Source organism: Moschus berezovskii, chromosome Y, assembly GCF_049115385.1.
Source record: "Moschus berezovskii isolate FMDL1 chromosome Y, NW_MosBer_1.0, whole genome shotgun sequence".
Taxonomy (NCBI): Eukaryota; Metazoa; Chordata; class Mammalia; order Artiodactyla; family Moschidae; genus Moschus; species Moschus berezovskii.
This window is the reverse complement of record NC_142489.1, coordinates 77817410-77839296: the sequence shown is the minus strand read 5'-3', so window position 1 is coordinate 77839296 and position 21887 is coordinate 77817410.

Here is a 21887-nt window from a genome sequence, read left to right as displayed (position 1 = left end):
CAGTCCATGGTGTGGCAAAGTGCTGAACATGATCCAGAGATTGAACTGAACTAAAATCAAATGTAGAATCACCTACATTTTTACATGCAAATATAGTGACGCTGGTTATACTACATGATACTTGCCTTTTTTTTTTTTTTTAATTTCATTCATGGAAATATGGAAGCTGTTTTTCTTAGGTGAAATGTGGAATTCTCTACACTTCATGTATGAAAATCCAGTTAGTGATTATCTGCCATTAAATGAGGAAATATGTACATTTCACATACGAAAATCTTGTCACTGACTTTCTGAAGATAAGGAGAACCAGTATGAAATTTCAATTTTCTCTATTACACAAGTGAAAATCTGGACACCACTGTTATTTCATAAAGTAAAAAATCTTTGCATTTCTCAAACATATAGCAAAAGAAAGAGTTTCTTCCATGAAATGTGTGATGTCCTGTATTTACTGTATTAAATGCTAGGTGTTAATTTTCCATCTTGGATGGTGGACTTCTCTATATTTCGTATTTGTGATCAGAATGGATATTTTCCTATAAAAACTATGGAAATCTCTATATTTCATATGATGCACCGGTTCTTCAGCTACAGAAACACCTATGTTCCCAGTTTTCCTGTTTCCCTGTGCCTTGAACATTTGTGTGTGTCTACACGTGTGAGTTTGTGAGCTGTGTTTTTCTGTTTTTTCTGTGTGGATATGTGTATTTCCACAACTGATGAAGAGATGAAGGTGACAGATCACAAGATGTCTAACAAGCAGAAGGATCTTTGCTCATTTCCAAGAGAAACCATTCAATAGTTTAGTAATCTAACTCTGTGTCGTGACCAGTTATGCTGAAGTAGTTGAAGTGGAACAGTTATATGAAGACTTACTAGACGGTCTAGAATGAACACCCCAAAAAAGATGTCCTTTTCATCATAGAGGAATGGAACGCAAATGTAGAAAGTCAAGAGATACCTGAGTAACAGACAAACTTGGCATTCGAGTACCAAAGGAATCCAGTCAAAGTTTAACAGAGCTCTGCCAAGAAAGCACACAGCTTATAGAAAGCACCCTGGTTGACAGCACAAGAGAAGACTCTACACATGGAATCATCAGATGTGCAATACTGAAATCAGGTTGATTCTTTTCTTTGCAGCCGAAAATGGAAAAGCTATACATAATCAACAAAAAGAGGACTGAGAGCTAACTGAGGCTCAGGTCATGAACTTCTTGTTACCAAATTCAGACTTAAATTAAAAAAGGAGGGAAAACTACTAGACTATTCAGATATGATCTAAATCAAATCCTTTAGGATTAAACATGAAAGTGACAAACAGTTTCAAGGGATTAGATCTGATCGAACGTGTGGTTGAGGAAATACAGACAGAGGTTTGTGGCTCTGTATAAGAAGTAGTGACAAAATCATCCTCAAGAAAAAGAAATACAAAAAGGCATAATGGTTTTCTAAAGATGCCTTATAAATAGATGAGAAGAATAGAAGCTGAAAGCAAAGGAGAAAAGGAAAGATACACCCATTTTAAGACAGAGTTCCAAAGTATAGGAAGGAAAGATAAGAGAGGCTTCCTCAGTGATTAAAGTGAAGAAATAGAGGAAAATAATAAGATGGGCAAGACCAGAGATCCCTTCAAGAAAATTAGAGATACCTAAGGAATCATCATGAGGAACGCTGGGCTGGAAGAAGTTCAAGATGGAATCAAGTTTGCTGGGAGAAATATCAATAACCTCAGATAGGCAGATGACACCACCCTTATGGCAGAAAGTGAAGAGGAACTCAAAGGCCTCTTGCTGAAAGTGAAAGAGGAGAGTGAAAAGGTTGGTCTGAAGCTTAACATTCAGAAAACGAAGATCATGGCATCTGGTCCCATCACTTCTTGGGAAATAGATGGGGAAACAGTTGAAAGAGTGTCAGACTTTATTTTTTTGGGCTCCAAAATAACTGCGGATGCTGATTGCAGCCAGGAAATTAAAAAACGTTTACTCGTTGGAAGGAAAGTTATGACCAGCCTAGATAGCATATTAAACAGCAGAGACATTACTTTGCCAACAAAGGTCCGTCTAGTCAAGGCTATGGTTTTTCCTGTGGTCATGTATGGATGTGAAAGTTGGACTGTGAGGAAAGCTGATTGCCGAAGAATTGATGCTTTTGAACTGTGGTGCTGGAGAAGACTCTTGAGAGTCCCTTGGACTGCAAGGAGATCCAACCAGTCCATTCTAGAGTAGATCAATCCTGGGTGTTCATTGGAGAGACTGATGCTAAAGCTGAAACTGAAATACTTTGGCCACCTCATGCAACGAGTTGACTCACTGGAAAAGAGTCTGATGCTGGGAGGGATTGGGGGTGGGAGGAGACAGGGATGACAGAGAATGAGATAGCTGGATGGCATCACCGACTCGATGGAGATGAGTTTGAGTGAACTCCGGGAGTTGGTGATGGACAGGGAGGCCTGGCGTTCTGTGGTTCATGGGGTCGCTAAGAGTCGGACCCACTGAGTGACTGAACTGACTGAACTGAAGGAATATTTCATGCAAAGATGGTCAAAATAATGTACAGAATTTTCATGGACGTAATGGAAGCAGAAGATGCTAAGAGGTGGCAACAATACACTGAAGGTGTATACAAAAAAAAGTGTTCATTACCCAGATAACCAAGATGTTTTGATATCTCACCTAGAGCCAGACATCTTAGAATGTGAATTCAAGCAGTCCTTATGGAGCATCCATATGAACAAAGCTAGTGGAATTGATGGAATTCTAGTTGTGTTATTTAACAACTATTAAGTGCTTCACTCAATATGCCAGCAAATTTGGAAAACTCAGCAATGGACACAGGCCTTGAAAAGTTCATTCTTATCCCATAGAAAGATAATGCCAAAGACTGCATGCAAACATACAGTTGCCCTCATCTCAAACGGAAACAAAGTAATGTTCAAAATTCTACAAGCCAGGCCTCAACAGTACATGAACCATGAAATTCCACATGTTCGAACTGGATTTCGTAAAGGCAGAAGAACTAGAAATTAAATATCCAACATCTGTGGGATCATCAAAATAACAAGAGAGCTACAGGAACAAGCAAACAAACAAAAATCTACTTCTACTTCATGTTTATATCAAAGGTTTTGACTGTGTGGATCACAAGACACTACGGAAAACTCTTAATGTGATAGGAATACCAGATCACTTGACCTGCCTCCTAGGAAATCTGTATGCAACTCAAAAGAAATTGTTACAACTGGATGTAAAGCAATGGACTGCTTCCAAATAAGGAAAGAATTATGACAAGGCTGCATATTTTCACCCTGCTTATTTAAATTTTATTTAATGTCCACTTCAGTCGCTCAGTCATGTCCGACTCTTTGTGACCCCATGAACCACAGAACGCCAGACCTGCTTGTCCATTACCAACTCCTTGAGTGTACCCAAACTCATGTCCATTGAGTCGGTGATGCTATCCAACCATTTCATCCTCTGTCATCCCTTTCTCTTCCTACCCTCAATCTTTCACAGCGTGAGGATCTTTTCCTTTGCGTCAGTTGTTCTCATCGGCTGGACAAAGTATTGGAGTTTCAACTTCAACAACAGTCATTCCAATGAACTCATCTCCTTTAGGATTGGCTGGTTGCATATCCTTGCAGTCCAATGGACGCTCAAGAGTCTTCTCCAACACCACAGTTCAAAAGCATCAATTCTTGGCACTCTTTATAGTCCAAATAAGACATCCATACATGACTACTGCAAAAATTACGGCTTGAATAAGCAGAGCTTTTTTGGCAAAATCAGGTCTCTGCTTTTTAATATTCTGTCTAGGATGGTCATAACTTTCCTTCCAAGGAGTAAGCATTTTTAGTTTCATGGCTACAATCAACATCTACGGTGATTTTGGAACCCCGACCCCCTCCTCAATAAAAAATAATATTGGCAGCCACTCTTTCCACTCTTTCCCCATTTGTTTGCCAGAAATGATGGGACTGGAGGCCATAATCTGAGTTCTGAAAAGTTGAAATTTAAGCCAACGTGTTCACTCTCCTCATTACGTTAATCAAGAAACTCTTTAATTTTTCTTTACTTTCTGCCATATGAGTGGTGTCACCTGTATATCTGAGGTTATTGATATTTCTCCCAGCAATCTTGATTCCAGCTGTACTTCTTTCAGCCCTGCGCATTTCATGATGTACTTTGCAAATAAGTTAAATAAGCAGGGTGACAGTACAGCCTTGATATGCTCATTTTCCTATTTGGAACCAGGATGTTGTTCCATATCCAGTACTAACTATTCATTCCTGACTTGCATACAAGTTTCTCAAGAGGCAAGCCAGGTGGTCTGGTATTCCAATCTCTTTCAGAATTTTCCATAGTTCTTTGAGATCTACACAGTCAAAGGTTTTTTCATGGTGAATAAAGCAGAAAGAGATGTTTTTCTGGAACTCTCTTCCTTTTTCGCTGATCCAGCAGATGTTGACTGCTTGATCTTTGGTTCCTCTACCTTTTCTAAAACCACCTTGAATTTCTGGAAGTTCACGGTTCACCCACTTTTGAATCCTGGCTTGGAAAATATTGAACATTTTTTACTAGAGTGTGAGATGGCTGCAATTGTGTGGTAGGTTTGAGTATTCTTTGGCATTGACTTTCTTTGGGATTGTAATGAAAGCTGACCTTTTCCAGTCCTGTGCTCTCTGCTGAGTTTTCCACGTTTGCTGACATATTGAGTGCAGCACTTTCACAACATCATCTTTTAGGATTTGAAATACCTCAACTGAAATTCTGTCACTTCCACTGGCTTTGTTCATAGTGATTTTTTCTAAGGCCCATTTGACTTCCCATTCCAGGATGTTTGGCCTTAGGGGAGGGCAAGTGATCAGAGCATCATGATTATATAGGTGGTAAAGAACTGTTTTGTACAGTTCTTCTATTTGTTGCACCTCTTCTTAATATCTTCTGCTTCATTAGGTCCATACCATTTCTGTTCTTTATTGAGCCATTCTTTTCATGAAATATTCCCTTGGTATCTCAAATTTTCTTGAGGGGGCTCTAGTCTTTCCCATTCTATTGTTCCAATCTATTTCTTTTCGTTGATCACTCAGGAAGGCTTTCTTAACTCTCCTTGCTATTCTTTGCAACTCTGCATTCAAATGGATAAATCTTTCCTTTTCTCCTTTGCTTTTGGCTTCAATTTTTCTCACAGATCTTTGTAAGGTCTACTCAGACAGCCGTTTTTCTTTTTTGCTTTTCATTTTCTTGGGGATGGTCTTGGTTCCTGTCTCCTGTACAATGTCACAAACCTCCGTCCATACTTCATATATTGTGTACAACATGCTAAATGCCAGGCTTTAGAAGCACATGCATGAGTAAAAATTGCTTAGAGAAATATCAACAGCCTCAAATACTTGATGAAATCACTCTTGTGGTGGAAGACGAAGTAGATATACAGAACCTCTTGATGACAATGAGAGAGGAGAGTGAAAATTTTGAGTTAAAATTCAACATTCAGAAAACTAATGTCATGACATATGCTCCCATTCATGCTTAAAATATGGATGGAGAAACAACGGAAATACTGATAGACTTTTTTCTGGGTGGCTCCAAACTAATTGCAGATTGTGACTGCAGCCATAAAATTAAAAGGCACTTGGTACTTGCATTAATAGCTATGAACTACCTAGATAGCATATTGAAAAGCAGAGACATTGCTTTGCCAGCGAAGGTCCACCTGGTCAAAGCAATGGTTTCTCCTGCAGTAATGTACGGATGTGAGATTTACACTGTAAAGACAGCTGAGCATGGAAGAATTGATGCCTTTAAAATGTGGCATTGGGGACGACCCTTGAGAGGCTCTAGGACGTCAAGGAGGCTGAAGAAAATCAGTCCTGAATATACATTGGAAGCACAGATGCTGAAACACAAACTCCAATATTCCCGACCCCTGATGCAAAGAACTGACTCATTGGAAAAAACCCTGATGCTGGGAAACATTGAAGGCAATAAGAGAAGAGGACGACAGAGGATGACATGGTTAGATGGCATCACCGACACAACAGACATGAGTTTGAGTAATCTCTGGGAGTTAGTGATGGACAGGGAAGCATGACAAGCTGCAGTTCATGGGGTAGGAAAAGTTGAACATGACTGAAAGACTGAACTGGATCGAACTCAAATGGAGAATAACCTACATTTTTACGTGCAAATATGGCGATGCTTGTTTTACTCCATGATATATTGAATATTTTTCTTCATTTTAAGAAAATATGGAATATGTTTTCTTTTTTTTTTTAATGTGAAATGTGGACCAGTCTACACATCACACATGAATATGCGTGGTGGTTCTCTACCATCAAGGGTGAAGTTCTGGAAATTTCACATATGAAAATATTGTCACTGCTTTTTGAAGACATGGAAAACCAGTATGAAATTGGAACTATCTTTATTGCACAAGTGAAAATATGGTCACCACTGTTTCTTCATGAAGTAAATAGTTTGTTGTATTTCTGAAAACATATATCAAAACAAAGACTTGATTCCATGAAGTGGGAAATGACTTGTATTTACTGTATCAAAACCTGGGGGGACATCTCCGTCATGGAATTTTAACTTCTCTACACTTCATATTTGAGTTCAGAATGTATATTATCCTATAAGAAATATGGAAAACTCTATATTTAACATGAGGCACTGGTTCTTCAGCTGCAGAAACACCTTAGCCACGTAGGCTTGTTTCCCATATTTGTGTGTTTTTCTCTGTGGATGTGCATCGAATCAAAGCTGACACAGAGATGAAAGTTACAGACCACGAGATACGGAGCAAGCAGTAGGAGTCACCAGGCATCCACAGACTGGGAGAGACTGCTCCATGCATCTCTGAGACATGGAATGAGGAGAGGATGACCAGTGACAACTCAGGACTGTGAATTCACAAATCTGGGTTTACATCAAGAGACATGAAGAAGCTCACAGTTTCTGCTGTGGTGATGTGTGTTTGTACCAGGAATAGGATGTGGAATGCTTAGAGATTCATCCAGTATAACTCCAGGGGTGTGGGGCTTTTAAAACATAGCCTGTGGACCCCTCACTCTGTGGGAAGTAGGCCTGAGGAAACGGTGAACATGGCTATAACTGGAAATATGAGCGTGGAGAGGTGAAAGTCTTTCAGAAAAGAGTAGAAATTGAAAGGAGGAACAGAAAGAAAACCTATTGCACTGGAGAATTTTTCCAAATTAGAGGAAGGCCCTGGGAGAGTGCTGCCTCGGATCAGCCAATCAAGAAACACACTCTCTCTTTACGAGTGACCAACAATAGCAATATGTGAGACAAATGACATGAAAAGGTAGGATCCTTCATTTTAAAACCACACGCATCCTAGAAAACACAGGGTGATCTTGGCTCTGTCCAGGCACTTCAAGCCTATCTGACAGCTCAGAAAGGTGAAGAAAGTGCAGATGTGGGATGGAGGCATTTCCCCCTTTGGCAGTGTGTGCCCGTGAGGGAGTGAAGATGGGAAAGTAGAAGGGTGTGAATCCAACTTTTCCTGTGAGAACTCCAAAATTACAGCTTGCTTCGGAAGGACCACTGACACGAGAATGTTGGGTCCCACCAAAAACAGCAACAACAACAACAGATGTCCAAGAGCAAAGGAAAAGCCCCAAAACAGTGGTGAATTTACATTTAGAATCAATAAATACCAGCGATGCCTAAAGTGCTCAATAAAACATTTTGTGCACCTATACCCAGAGACCACCCAGAGACAGAGTCAGAACTGCATTTGAGTGATTAAGTGTCTCCTGCAGAGGCATGGGTCAGCAATGGCCTGACAGGGAAGAGAGGCTCCAGCTGCTACAGGACTGGGTCATGCAGTTTGTGACATAAGCTCTCTCAGAGAAAGTCACCTTTCAACCTAACATAAAGCCGTCTAGCACACAAACCACAAGTTGCAGGATAATGATTCCAAAGAAAGTTTCGTACATTTAAGGACGCTCTAGGACTCCTACAGTTTTGTCAATCCGGGGATCTGGCCAAGGGACTGGGAACCGCAGGGAATTTGACTCTGGAGGCCAGTGGGATTTGATTATACAACTTCCACAGGAGTGAAACAGACTGTTGGAGGGCACACAAAAACCTTGTGTGCATGAGGAGTCAAGAATAAGGAGCAGTGTCCCCAAAAGAGACTGAGACAGACTTGCTTGTGAGTGTCCAGGAGTCTCCAGCAGAAATTGGGATGCAGAGGGGTCTCGGGCCCTGAACACAAGAGTGCTTGCTCAAATCATTTTGAAGGTGCTCCCAATAACTTTCGTTTCCAATATGATAATTTGGGCTCAGTTCAAACAACAAGGTCTGAACACAGCCACAACCATCAAGAGTAAATTGGATTAAAGATTCACTGAATATGGCTCCATATATCAGAGCGGACTGAGGCTCACTCACAGTCAGTTTCTCCTATCAGGAAGTTTTCATAAGACTCTTATCTTTATCCATCACGGGGCAGAAAGAATGAAAACCACAATCACAGAAAACTAACCAAACTGTTCAAATGGATCACAGCCTTGTCTACCTCAATGAAACTATGAGACCTGCCGTGTAGGGCTACCCATGACAGATTGGACATAGTGGAGAATTCTGGAAAAATGTGGTCAACTGGAGAAGGGAATGGAAAACCACTTAAGTATCCTTGCTTTGAAAACCCCATGAACGATCTGAAAAGCCCAAAAGATAAAACACTGAAAGATGAACTCTCCAGATTGGTAAGTGCCCTCTATACTTCTGGAACTCAGTCAGGAAGTAACTCCAGAGAAAATGAAGAGATGGAGCCAAAGGAGAAACAACACCGAGTTGTGGATGTGAGTGGTGATAAAAGTAAAGTTTGATGCTGTAACGAATGATACTTCATAGGAACCTACAATGTGAGGTCCGTGATGAAGGTAAAATTTAGGTGGTCAAACAGGAGATGACAAGAGTTAAGATCAAAGTTTCAGCCATCAGTGAATTAAAATTAAATGGAATGGACAAATTTAATCCAGATGACCATTTTATTTTCTAAAGTGGGCAAGAATCCCTAGAGAAGAAATGGAAGAAGCTGCCCTCATCAATAAAAAGAGTGTGAATTTCAGTACTTGATTGCAATACAAAAATGAAACATCTCTGCTTGTTTTCAAGGCTAACCATTAAGTAGCACTGTAATCCAAGTCTGTGTCATGACCAGTAATGCTAAAGTGGAAATTGAGCTGTAGGCCAAGATGAAGTTGAGGTTGAGTGGGTCTGTGATTACCAGTAGGACATTCTAGGACTTACACACAAAAATAAGATGCTATTTTCATCATATGGGACTGGAATGGAAAAGTAGGAAATTGAGAACTACCTAAAGAAACAGACATGTTTGGCCTTCGGGTACAAAATAAACCAGGGCAAAATCTAACACAGTTTTGCCAAGACAAGTTACTGTCATTGGATACACCCTCTTCCAACATGAGATGTGACTCCAGTCATGCACATCATCAGATGATCAATACCAAAATCTAACTGATAATATACTATGGAGTTGCGGATAGAGAATCTTTTTCAGTTCAAATCAGTTCAGTTCAGTCGGAGTCATGTCTAAGTCTTTGTGACCCCATGAACCGCAGCACAAGCACAACAGGCCTTCCTGTCAATCACCAACTCCTAAGTTACTCAAACTCATGTCCAATGCTTGGGGGATGCTATCCAACCATCTCATCCTCTATCGTCCCCTTCTCCTCCTGGCCCCATCCCTCCCAGCATCAGGGTATTGTTTATTGAGTCAATAGACAATAGTCAATAGTCATTCTTTGTATGAGGTAACCAAAGTATTAGAGTTTCAGCTTGAGCATCAGTCTTTGCAAAGGTCAACCAACACTGATCTCCTTTAAAATCAGTCCTTTAGGACTGGTTTAATTTCCTTGCAAGCCAAGGGACTCTCAAGAGTCTCTCCAAAACCACAGTTCAAAAGCATCAATTGTTTGGTACTCAACATTCTTCACCATCTAACTCTCACATCCATACATGACCACTGGAAAAACAATAGACTTGACTAGATGGACCTTTGTTGGCAAAGTGATGTCTTTGCTTTTAAATATAATATCTAGGTTAGTCATCACTTTCCTTTTGAGGAGTAAACGAGTTTTACTTACATGCCCACAATCATCATCTTCAGGGACTTTGGAGCCCCCCCAACAAAAGCCTGACACTGTTTCCCCATCTATTTCCATGAAGCGATGGGACCAGATTCCATGATCTTAGTTTTCTGAAAGTTGAGCTCTAAGTCAGCTTTGCTACTCTCCTCTTTCACTTTCATCAAGAGAATTTTCAGTTCCTCTTCACCCTCTGCCATTTGGGGGGTGCCATCTGCATACCTCAGGTTATTGATATTATTCCCGGCAATCTTGATTCCAGCTTCTTCCAGCCCAGCGTTTCTCATGATGTACTCTGCATAGAAGTTAAATAAGAAGGGTGACAATATATAGCCTTGAAATACTTCTTTCCCTATTTGGAATCAGTCTGTTGTTTCATGTCCGGTTTTAACTGATGATTCCTGACCTGTATATAGGTTTCTCAAGAGGTAGGTCAGGTGACCTGGTAACCCCATCTCTTTCAAAATTTTCCACAATTTATTGTGATCCACACAGACAAGCTCTGTAGCATAGTCAATAAAGCAGAAATAGATGTGTTTTCTAGAACTCTCTTGTTTTTTGGTGATTGAGCAGATGTTGGCAATGTGATCTCTGGTTCCTCTGCCTTTTCTAAAAGCAGCTTGAACATCTCGAAGTTCACAGTTCATGTATTGATGAAGTCTCTATACAGTCAGCCAAAACAATACTGGGAGTTGACTGTGGCTCAGATCAACAACGCATATTGAAAAAAATTGTACTTATATTGAAGAAAGTAGGGAAGACCCCTTGATCATTCAGGTATAACCTAAATAAAATCTCTTTTGAATGCAATAGCAAATGTCAAATTGATTCCAGGAATTAGATCTGAAAGAGAACGTTGTATAGAAGTTTGTGATAATTTACAAAATGAAGCAATGAAAAATATCCCCAACAGAAAGAAATGCAAAAGGCAAAATGGTTACCTGAAGAAGCCTTAAAAACAGCTGAGGAAAATGGAACAAGAAGAGAGAGAAAGAGAGAGAGAAGTGGAAGGGAAAAAAGAACAGGAAATTTGCACCCATCTAAATGCAGAGTTTTGAAGAATAGCTATGGATTATAAGAAAACCGTCCTCATTGATCTATGCCAAGAAATAGAGGAAGACAATAAAATAAGAAAGACTAGAGATCTCCTCAAGAAAATTAAATATACCAGGGGAACATTTTATGCAATGAAGGGCACAATAAAGGACACACATATTAGGGAACAAAGAGAAGCAGAAATATTAGAAGAGGTGGCAAAAACACAAAGAAAATGTTCAACCCTGAAAAGCACGATGGTATCATCACTCAACTAGTTCCAGATACCGTAGAATGCATAGTCAAAAAGGCTTTAACATTAGGAAACATTAGTGAGAACAAACCTGGTGGGGGTGATGGCTATCCAGTTGAGATATTTCAAATCCTAAAATATGATGCTGTGAAAGTGCTGCACTCAATATGAAGGCAAATTTGGAGAACTCAGTAGTAGCCAGAAGACTGAAAATGATCACTTTTCATCGCATTCCCAAAGAAAGACAATGTCAGACTCTTTGAACTAACACACAATTGCATTCATCTCACATAAAGCAAAAAGTAATGCACGGAATTCTCCAGGAAGCTTTCAACAGTATGCAAAGGAAGAATTTCCAGAGGTTCAAGCTGCATTTAGAAAAGGCAGAGAACCAGAGATCAAATTGCCCAAACCCGTTGTATGCTCAAAAAAACGAGCAAGTTCCAGAAAAACATCCACTACTTTATTGATTATGTCAAAACCTTCGGCTTGTGGAACACAAAAAGTGTCGAAAATTCTTCAAGAGATGGGAAGACCATACCACCTGACATTCCTCCTCAGAAACTTCTATGCAGATAATGAAACAACAGTTATCATGGATGGGGAACACTGGACAGGTTCCAAGTTGGGCAAAGTAGCAACTCAAGGCTATATATTGCCACGCTATTTACTTATGTAGACTGCATCATGTGAAATGCGAATCTGGATGAAGCACAAGCTGGGATCCAGTTTGCCAGGAGAAATAGAAACAAACACAGATATAGGATGACACCACCATTATGGGAGAAAGTGAAGAGAAACTAAGAAATCTCTTAATGAAAGTGAAATTGGAGAGTGAAAATTTTTGTTTCAACCTGAACATTCAATGACTAAAGTTCATGACATCTGGTGCCAACTCTTCATGGCAAAGAGACAGGGAAACAGTGGAAACCATGACAGGCTTTGCTTTCTTGGACTTCAGAATCACTGTAGATGGTGACTGCGGCCATAAAATCTAGACAAATATAGACAGCATTTTAAAAAAGCAGAGACATTAAGATCATCTAGTCAAAGCTATGGTTTTTCCAGTAGTCATGTATGGACGTGAGATTTGGACCTTAAAGCTGACTACCAAAGAACTGATATTTTGATCGATCGTATTGGAGAAGACAATTGAGATTTGCACTGCATGTAGAACAAACGAGTGAATCCTAAAAGAACTTGTTTATGAGTATTAGGAGAGATGCTGAAGCTGAAACTGCAGTATTTTGGCCACTTGAGGTGATGAAAGACACTGTAAAACACTCTGGTACTGGGAAAGACTGACAACAGAAGGAGAATTGGACGACAGAAATTGAGAAGTTTGGATGGCATCCTCATTTTCCAAAGAACAGCAAAAGAGATATTACATCACCACTTGATGGAGATGTATTTGAGCAAGCTCTGGGAGTTTTTGATGACCAGGTAAGCCTGGCATGCTTCAGTTGATGGGGTCATAAAGTGTATGATGAATGAGGGACAGAAATAACTTGAACTGAATGGTGGTGGGCTGTTTTCATCAAGGAATCCTAGGACAATGATGTTCCTGAGAACAGTTCAGAGCCTTCAACTTTTCAGTCTTAGGGTGAAAGGAATAGCAGTCATCACAAAGATGTATTGCTTCTTGAGCCAAAAATCCTGACATAAAGTCCTTTCTTTCTCTGGGATCTCATCTTTGGCTGTGAATGGCAGAGAGACAAAATGTCTCTCTGCACTTGAGGGATGGTTCTGAAAGTCTCACTGAAGGACAATGTCTTATTTTTTGGTGGTAATCCTGAGTGAAATGTGCACCATGAGACTCTCTACCACAGCCTTATGAGGGCAAGAGAAAGAGAGCCTTGGCATTTAGCATGTTAAGGAGGCCTGGTCTGGAATCTTGCCCTCTTGGAACATTTGGGAGAGGAATGCCACATTCTGAACAATAGAGCCATGAATTGTGGGCCCAGGGCAGGCAGGCTCTCCAGAGTGTGATCTGTGTGGGGGTTCTGTGTATGTGTGGGTAGAAGTAAACTGTGGTGTTGCCAGAAGGAAGCCACCTGACCGTTTGGATTTCACATTCAGTGACTTGTTTCAGCAGAGGTGCTTTGGATCCATGTGTACCTTCTTCATGATATTGGTTCAGACACAGTCCTGTTACATTCTCTTTGGCCTTTCGGAGGCCTCGATTTGGCCTTTCCCTTCTACAAGGAGACAACCATAGGGGGAGGGGAAGGGAAAACATCTCCAAACAGACCACCATTAGGAGGCACAAGGGCACCTCTCTCAGAAGGTCTTGGGCCTGAGTGGGTACTGGGCCTGCCATAAATGCATGGCATTGACCAACAATGATTTTGAGAGAGCTTGCTGAGATGGGGTGCTCAAAGTCAGTGCGGTCCAAAGCCCCATGCTATTTCTGGTGTGGCTGCTGGAAGGAAAGTGCATCTAATGGAATCATGCCAGTGTGACTGGCACTGTGAACCAGTCAATGTAATGGAGGAATACAGAATAGCACCACTCAATCAGTTGTCCACCATGAGCACTTCCAGCCCACACAACTCTTTGCAGGTCAGTCCTCCTGATGAGCCTATCCCAACACTTAGTAACCTTCCAGAATAAACAATATAGATAGAAGAGGACACTAACTTGATTGACAAGTAAATGGAAGAAAACCACCTGAGAAAATGAGAGGTGCTTACCCAAGTCCATTATCCTGGACAAGCAAAGGTATGGTTCTGCATCTGTGAAAATTTCCTCTTAGCATTGGGTGTAACTGTGTCTGTGTGTCCACTCACTGGTCCAAAACTGCATGCAAACTGACAGAAGTGTCCTGGCTGGCAGATTGAAGCCAGGCAACCAAGCCGAAGGGTATCAGAGTGACGGGAAGAGAGCACTCAAGGCCATTCAAGGAGATGCAAAGCAGCCAAAAAACAGAATGGCCCAGATTACAAAGCAAAGTGATGGTGTATGCAGAACCCCTACAAAGAGTTTTCTGTCTTTCTCAAGTGCAGTAGTATTCTTTCAGCCACAGTGCCAGGCACATATTTCTTTCATGTAAGGTTTGGGAGCCTGATGGCTCTGTAGCATAAGGTGATGCTGTCTGCTGAGTAGAATTGCCCAAGAAAGGCAATGACAAAGGACCTCAAGCTACCACTCCGTTACACTAAACTCACATATGAGTAAAATAATGCTGAAAATTCTCCAACCAGACTTCACCAATAGGTGAATCATGGACTTCCAGATGTTTAACCTGGCTTTAGAAAAGGCAGAGTAACTAGAGATCAGATTGCCAACATTCTCTGGATCATCGCAAAAGCTAGAGAGTTTCAGAAAAACATCTATTTCTGCTTTATTAACTATGTCAAAACCTTTGACTGTGTGGATCACAATAAACTGTGGAAAATACTGAAAGAGATGGGAATACCAGACCACCTGACTTACGTCCTGAAAAATCTTCATGCAGGTCAGGAAGCATCAGTGAAAACTGGATGTGGAACAACAGACTATTTCCAATTAGGAAAAGGAGTACGTCAGGCTGTATATTGTCACCCTGCTCATTTGCGGAATATATCATGAGAAACACTGGGCTGGATGAAGCACAAGCTGGAGACAAGATTGCCGAGAGAAATATCAATAACCTCAGATATGAAGATCATACCACCCTTATCGCTGAAAGTGAAAAAGAACTAAAGATCCGCTTGAGGAAAGTGAAAGAAAAGAGTGAAAATGCTGGCTTAAAGTTCATCATTCAGAAAACTAAGATCATGGCCTCTGATCCCATCGCTTCATGACAAATAAATGGGGAAAGAATTGAAGAAGTGGCTGCCTTTATTTGTTCTATCTCAAAAATCACTGCAGATGGTGACTGCAGCCATGAAATTAAGAGACACGTCCTCCTCAGAAGGAAACTTATGACCAATGTAAACAGCATAGTAAAAAACAGAGACATTACTTTATTAACAAAGGTCCATCTTATGAAGGCTATGGTTTCTCCACTAGACATGTATGAATGTGAGATTTGGACTATAAAGAAAACTGAGCACTGAAGCACTGATGCTTTCCAACTGTGGTGTTGAAGAAGACTCATGAGAATCCCTTGGACTTCAAGGAGATTCAAACAGTACATCCTCAAAGAGAGCAGTCCTAAGTGTTCTTTGTAAGGACTGATGTTGAAGCTGAAACTCCAGTAATTTGGCCACCTTATGTGAAGAACTGACTCACTCGAGAAGACTCTGGTGTTTGGAAAGATTGAAGACAATAGGAGAATGGGATGACAGAGGATGAGATAGCTTGATGGCATCATCTACTCAATGGAGATCAGTTTGAGCACACTCTTGTAGTTGATGATATACAGGGAGGTATGGCATACTGAAGGCCATGGACTCATGAATAGTAGGACACGACTGAGCACCTGAACTGAACGAACCTGCAGAATTTGCCAGTTTGCAACATCACTGAAGTCTTCGCAAAATTTTTAAGCATCAGTGCTTTGTAGTGGATGGTTTAGGATGATCCTCCTGCTGCTTCCAGCACCAAAGAGCTGAGGTGATAGGGTTAGCTGGCATGTGTTCTCACTTGGAGGCCGGAAGAAAACAGAACCACTTTGAAAGGGCCCCTGTACAGTAAATGAGCTGACTTCAATGCCCCTGGCACTGATGAGTCATGTCCCTTAGCGGGATGCTGACCTTGATATCCCTTAATTAGAGATTCTTCATCTGTAATTCTCTTCATATAGAGAGAATTCTGTCTCTAAATAGGGAATTCTCTGTAGTTTGCATGTTGGTGTACGGGCAAAATGTTTCTAAGTGAAGCACAGAACTCAGTGTTTCAAATATGAATGTATGCATGTAAATGCCATGTATGAAATATGGAATTCTCTATACTGTATATGTGAATTTCTCAACCCTCAATTTCCACAATGAAAATGGAGATCTTATTTGATCTTAGCCAAAGGGGTTCACAGTTTCATTTTCAATTGTTTGTGAATCCATTCGGTAAGGGATAACACATTTGTTTACCAAACCTTGGAAGGAATGGCTGATGCAATTTGCAGTGGGAGAGTGAATTTCTATCTCCTTTTATAAGCTGCATATTACAGCTGTGAATCTTCCCCTTTCTGCATTGCCTACAGCTGTGCAATAACTAACGCATCCCACAGAAAGGTAGATTTCATCCTGTCACCTGTATAGTATTTAAAGCCGTAAGAATGGCATTACCAAGAGTGTTCCCAAAGTTTAGAGCACATTAAACAAGACTAATGGTTCTAATGGTGGGAATCACACACACACACACACACAATAATTTCCTAATTAAGTAACAAATCTTACTGGTTGTAGTTCAGACAAGAACCCTCCCAAATCAGGCAGCACATGTTACTGCAAATTAGCATCTGGATAACTAATATAATTTTACATCTGTTCATTAAGCTAATTACTGAACACTGCTGAATGTCACCAGTACACTATACTTAACAACGTGCATAGCTAACATTGTATACCTTCAATTGGATCTCAATACCTAGTCAGGTAATAGACATTTTAGGAAGGACAAATAAAGTTAGCTTGGAGATTTTAGGGAGGATTTCCCTATTTGAAATAATCATTTAAATGTCAAAATTGAAGTATAGCTCTTATTTCATCCCAGCACTTGACAAACGTGGTACTGAGAGCCCTTCTAGCTAAACTTTAACATCTGTGAATACCTTACTCAATCTCTAGTTAATCCCTTAACCCAAAAATCGGCTCAGACATTGTAAGTAGGGGCTGATCAAGTACCTACAGGCCATTGCATACACCCAGAGGAACTCCTGTTCCATCAAATTTTCTAATTCATGTCACAAATCTAATTCATGTCACAAGTCCATCAAGAAACCCTGAGAGCTAAGTGTGTCAAACAGGACCACTGGGAAAACACCACTGTAGGAATTACAATGCTAAAACCCAGGCGAATAGGGCATTTTTTATTGAGAATAGAGTTTGAACATTCATTATATCCAGTCTTTTCTTTCTTAATGTGGTCCATTTCAGACTGGTACAAGTACTGCATACAATTCAGTTTAATGCAGAAGGCAATTCACTTTCTTGAACAAGAGGGAACAAAGTAACACCCCAAGAGATGTGGAATCAGGGCCTCAACTTGACAAAGTAGGCTTTTTCAGTCTGGGTTTTAAGTATACTGAGCATATCTAGAAGAAGGTCAGCATTCTAGATCCCACCAAGGATTTATTCAAATGACAGAAACTGGAAAACTCTCATAGTAATTTAAAAGAAACTGTTAAAAGATAGTTCTTTCTTCTAAAAAAGAAACTTCTAATTTTCTAGATATTTCTACATAATTGACCAATAATTGTCTCCAATTTAGTACATCTCTTGCCTGACTCCCAAAACTGCTTTAGTATTTTTCTCAAAAAATGGGAACTCAGTTCCAATTGTTAAAAAAAAAAAAAATGTCACAGTCATCATTGACTTTCTTCCTTCACAGGCCACATTTCAGTCTTTGGCAAATCTAGCATTTGAACACTTCTCATCATCTTCACTTATACTGAAGAGTTTCACGCCATCATTACTGCTAACCTTCTTTATTTTTTGTTGTTCCGTCATTAAGTAATGTCTGACTCTTTGTGACCCCATGGACTGCAGCACACCAGGCTTCCCTGTCCATTACCAGCTCCCAGAGCTTGCTCAAAATCATGTCCATCCGATGGGTGATATCATCCAGCCCATCCTCTAGCATCCCCTTCTCCTCCTGCCTTCAATCTTTCCCAGCATCAGGGTCTTTTCCAGTGAGTTGGCTCTTTGCTTCAGGTGGTCAAAGTATTGGAGCTAAGCTTCAGCGTCAGTCCTTCTAATGAAATTTTAGGACTAATTTCCTTTAGGATTGGCTGGTTTGATCTCCTTGCAGTCCAAGAAACTCTCAAGCGTCTACTCTACCAGCAGAGTTTGAAAGCCTCAGTTCTGTCACTCTATCCTGTCAACTCATTTTATTCCACTGTTAGTACCCCTCAGTGATTTTCTGTATCATTTTGAGTAAAAATAACAGTCTTTGCCGTTAAAACAAAAAAAAAAAAAAAAAAGAGAGAGAGAGAGAGAGAAAAGAAAAAAAATGAAAATCTCTTTATTTCATATGAAAATCTATATGCATATTTTTCTACATGAAAATGGGAATTAAATGTATTTCACCCATACATAACTGGATGCTAAATTTCTTACATGACATCTGGAATTTTGTGTATTTCGCTTATTAAATGCTAGCCATTGATTTTAGTATAGAAAATAAGGAATTTTGATTCTTTCACATATGTCCATCTGGGCACAGATTTTCTTCCTTTAAATATGGAATTCTCTATATTTCACACATAAAAACCCAGTCGCAGTTGGACTCCAGTAAAAAATGAATTTCCTATATTCCATTTAGCAAAATATGAGCCCAAATTCCAATTGTCTGTATTTCACAAATGAAAATCTTGCTCTGATTTTCCTACATGAAATATGGATTTCTCTATTTTCCGTATTTGAAACTCTAGGCATGGTGCTTTTTTCCATGAAGTATGAAATTATTTTGTTTCACATCACCTATACAGTTGCCAAATTTCCTACAGAAATATGGAATTACTTATTTCACATAGGCAAATCAATTGATATTTGATATTTGAAATATCAGTTCTCTACAATTTACATATGAATATTTGGTGATGATTTTTTTCCCTATATTACATATAGAATTTTCTACACTTCACAGCTAAAAATCAGGATAGTTATTTTACCTACAAGGAACGAGGAGTTCTTTTTCTTGAATAAGAACATCTGGGTGCAGATTTTCCTGCATGAAAAATGGAAGTCTCTGCTTTTCAATTATTTTCCATCTATGCCACTAGGGAACTTGAATGGTTTTTAGGAAGACTTGCAAGCTCTTCCTAAAATTAACACTGAGAATAGATTTCCACTTAATTATAGGGTTCTGGAATGTGAAAACAGAGAGTCAGAAGATACCTGGTGCCATGTGCATGTTTGGCCTTGGTGTATGAAATGAGGTGGGACAAAGACTAGCAATGTTTTTGCAAATAGAAAGGATGAAAATGAAAAAAGTGACAGACAGTTTTCTTCGCCTCCAAAATCTCTGGGGACAGTGACTACATCCACAAAAATAAAAGACCCCTGCTCCTGGGAAGAAAACTATGATAAGCCTAGACATAGACACAATGTAATGAAAAGGAGAGACATCTCTTTGGCAATAAAGGTCCATATAGTCAGAGCTATGGTTTTACCAGTAGACATGTACGGATGTGCTAGTTTCACTATAAGGAAGGCTGATTGCCAAAGAATTGAGGCTTTGCAACTGGGTGAGAAAGATGACTCTTGAGAGATCCTTGTCCAGCAAGGAGATCAACCCCACCAATCCTAAAGGAAACTAACCCTAAATATCCATTGGAAAGACTGAGGTTGAAGCTGAAATTCCAATCCTTTGGCTACCCTGGTGTGAAGAAATAATACATGGAAAAAAGATTGAGGTTCTGCCTTGTCACTGAAAAAAATAATAATTATTATCGGCTCTGATATGGGTAGATGGAGGACAGGAGGAAAAGGGGTCGACGGGGGTGAGATCGTTTGACAGCATCACTTGACTCCGTGAACATGAGTCTCAGCAAAGTGTTGGAGACAGTAAGAATACGGAGGTCTGGAATGCTGCTGTCCTGTCTTGCAAACATTTGGACATGACTGAGTGACAGAATATCACTAACAACCGTATTTCACATGTATCAATCGGGATGACATTTTCAACCTTGAAACATGGAATTCTCTATATGTCCATCGAAAAATTAGATATTCCTGCTTTCTCTACTTCATTAATGAATGTCTTGGTACGGAACTTACCTCCTAAACTATGACAGTTTGAATATATCATGCACCAAAATCTGAATTAAAATATTTTGAAATGGAATATGAACATGAAAAATGACATGAAATATTTGACATTTCAAATATGAAAATCTAAGGATAAATTTTCATATGTGAAATAACAGTGTGATTATGGATGCATTACCGAATTTTCTGTTTCTTATATTGAAATCACACGAGATAGTCCTACATGAAAGATAAGATTCTCAGTTTCACATAAGAACCACTACGTACAGGTTTTAGGACATGGACTATGAAACTCTTTAAAATTCACAAATGAAAATCTGGGGACAGACTTTTCAATTAAAAGTAGGGAGTTTTCTGTATATTATTTGAAAGTATGGACACAGAATTTTCTTCATGAAATAGGAAATTTTGATGCAATTTTTCAGATTTCTCATTTGAAAATCTGTGTGCTGCTTTCCGTCATGAAATACAGATTGCTCTGCATTTCATATTTGAAAAATGGCATCGCTATTGCTACAAAAAAATATGGAATCTTCTATTTCATATAAGACACTGTGATTTTCATGATTGAGCAATAAAATTCTCTATATTTCACCGAAACAATCTTCCGACAAGTGCCGGGAGCCAGCGAGGGAAATCCTACCCATGGCAAAGGTCAATTGGGGAAGAGGCCTGATGGGCAAAGGCTAATCAGGGCTCGAGGAACCCCCTGGACTTACTTGAGCATCTACCCCAAAGAAAACCGGAGTCTGACTGCTTTACTATCTTACGCCTCTTACCAAGTCCTCTAACACTTACAAGGTCCCCCCAACCACCTTTCTCTGAAAACATTACTTCAGAGCTGTAATTTAAAAGTTCTCCTCGGCTTAATAGGAGTGTTCCAATCCAAGCCCCTCTGATAGCTTTCTAACATGCATGACAAGTTTGTCCGGGCTCTTACAACTATGAGTGTGACTGTTTATAGCCTCCCAGCCATGCAAGGACAGAAACCCTAATATTCTAAAATACAGGAATCTGTTGAAGAAGTTAAAATCATTAGAGTAGTACTAAAAAAGATTTCATTGTTGAATCAATGCTTGCTGCAGTTTCCTCTATCTATTGTATCCTTGGAAATATATTAATCACATATAGAGAATATAAGTAGTAGCCTTTGATTTAACCATATCAGATCTTAAGTTAATAAATTCCTTTCTTGCAGCTCACTACACCGGTGCCTTATAGGAATGTAATTTTGTTATGTGTCTAGCACCTGACTCTAGAAAAGTCACCTTAAAAGAATATAAGCCTTTTACTTGCTAACTAACCTATTGTTAGGAGAGAGGGCCATAAACTGTTAGCAGGCCCCCTGGCCAGAAGATGATGTAAATCACCTAAAACTTTTATCACAAGACACACAAAAATAAGCCCTGATCCTGATACGGGTTAAGACTGCTGACCCCACGCGATTTTGGCGTGACTCTATACCTCCCTTTCTCTGTTTCTTATGCGCATAACTTAGGGTATAAAAGCAACACTGGAAAATATAGTTTTGGGCCTTGCTCACTGAAGCTTGGTCTCCCCGTGTCGTTCTTTCTCTTTTTCCATCCTTTTCTCTATTCTCCTTT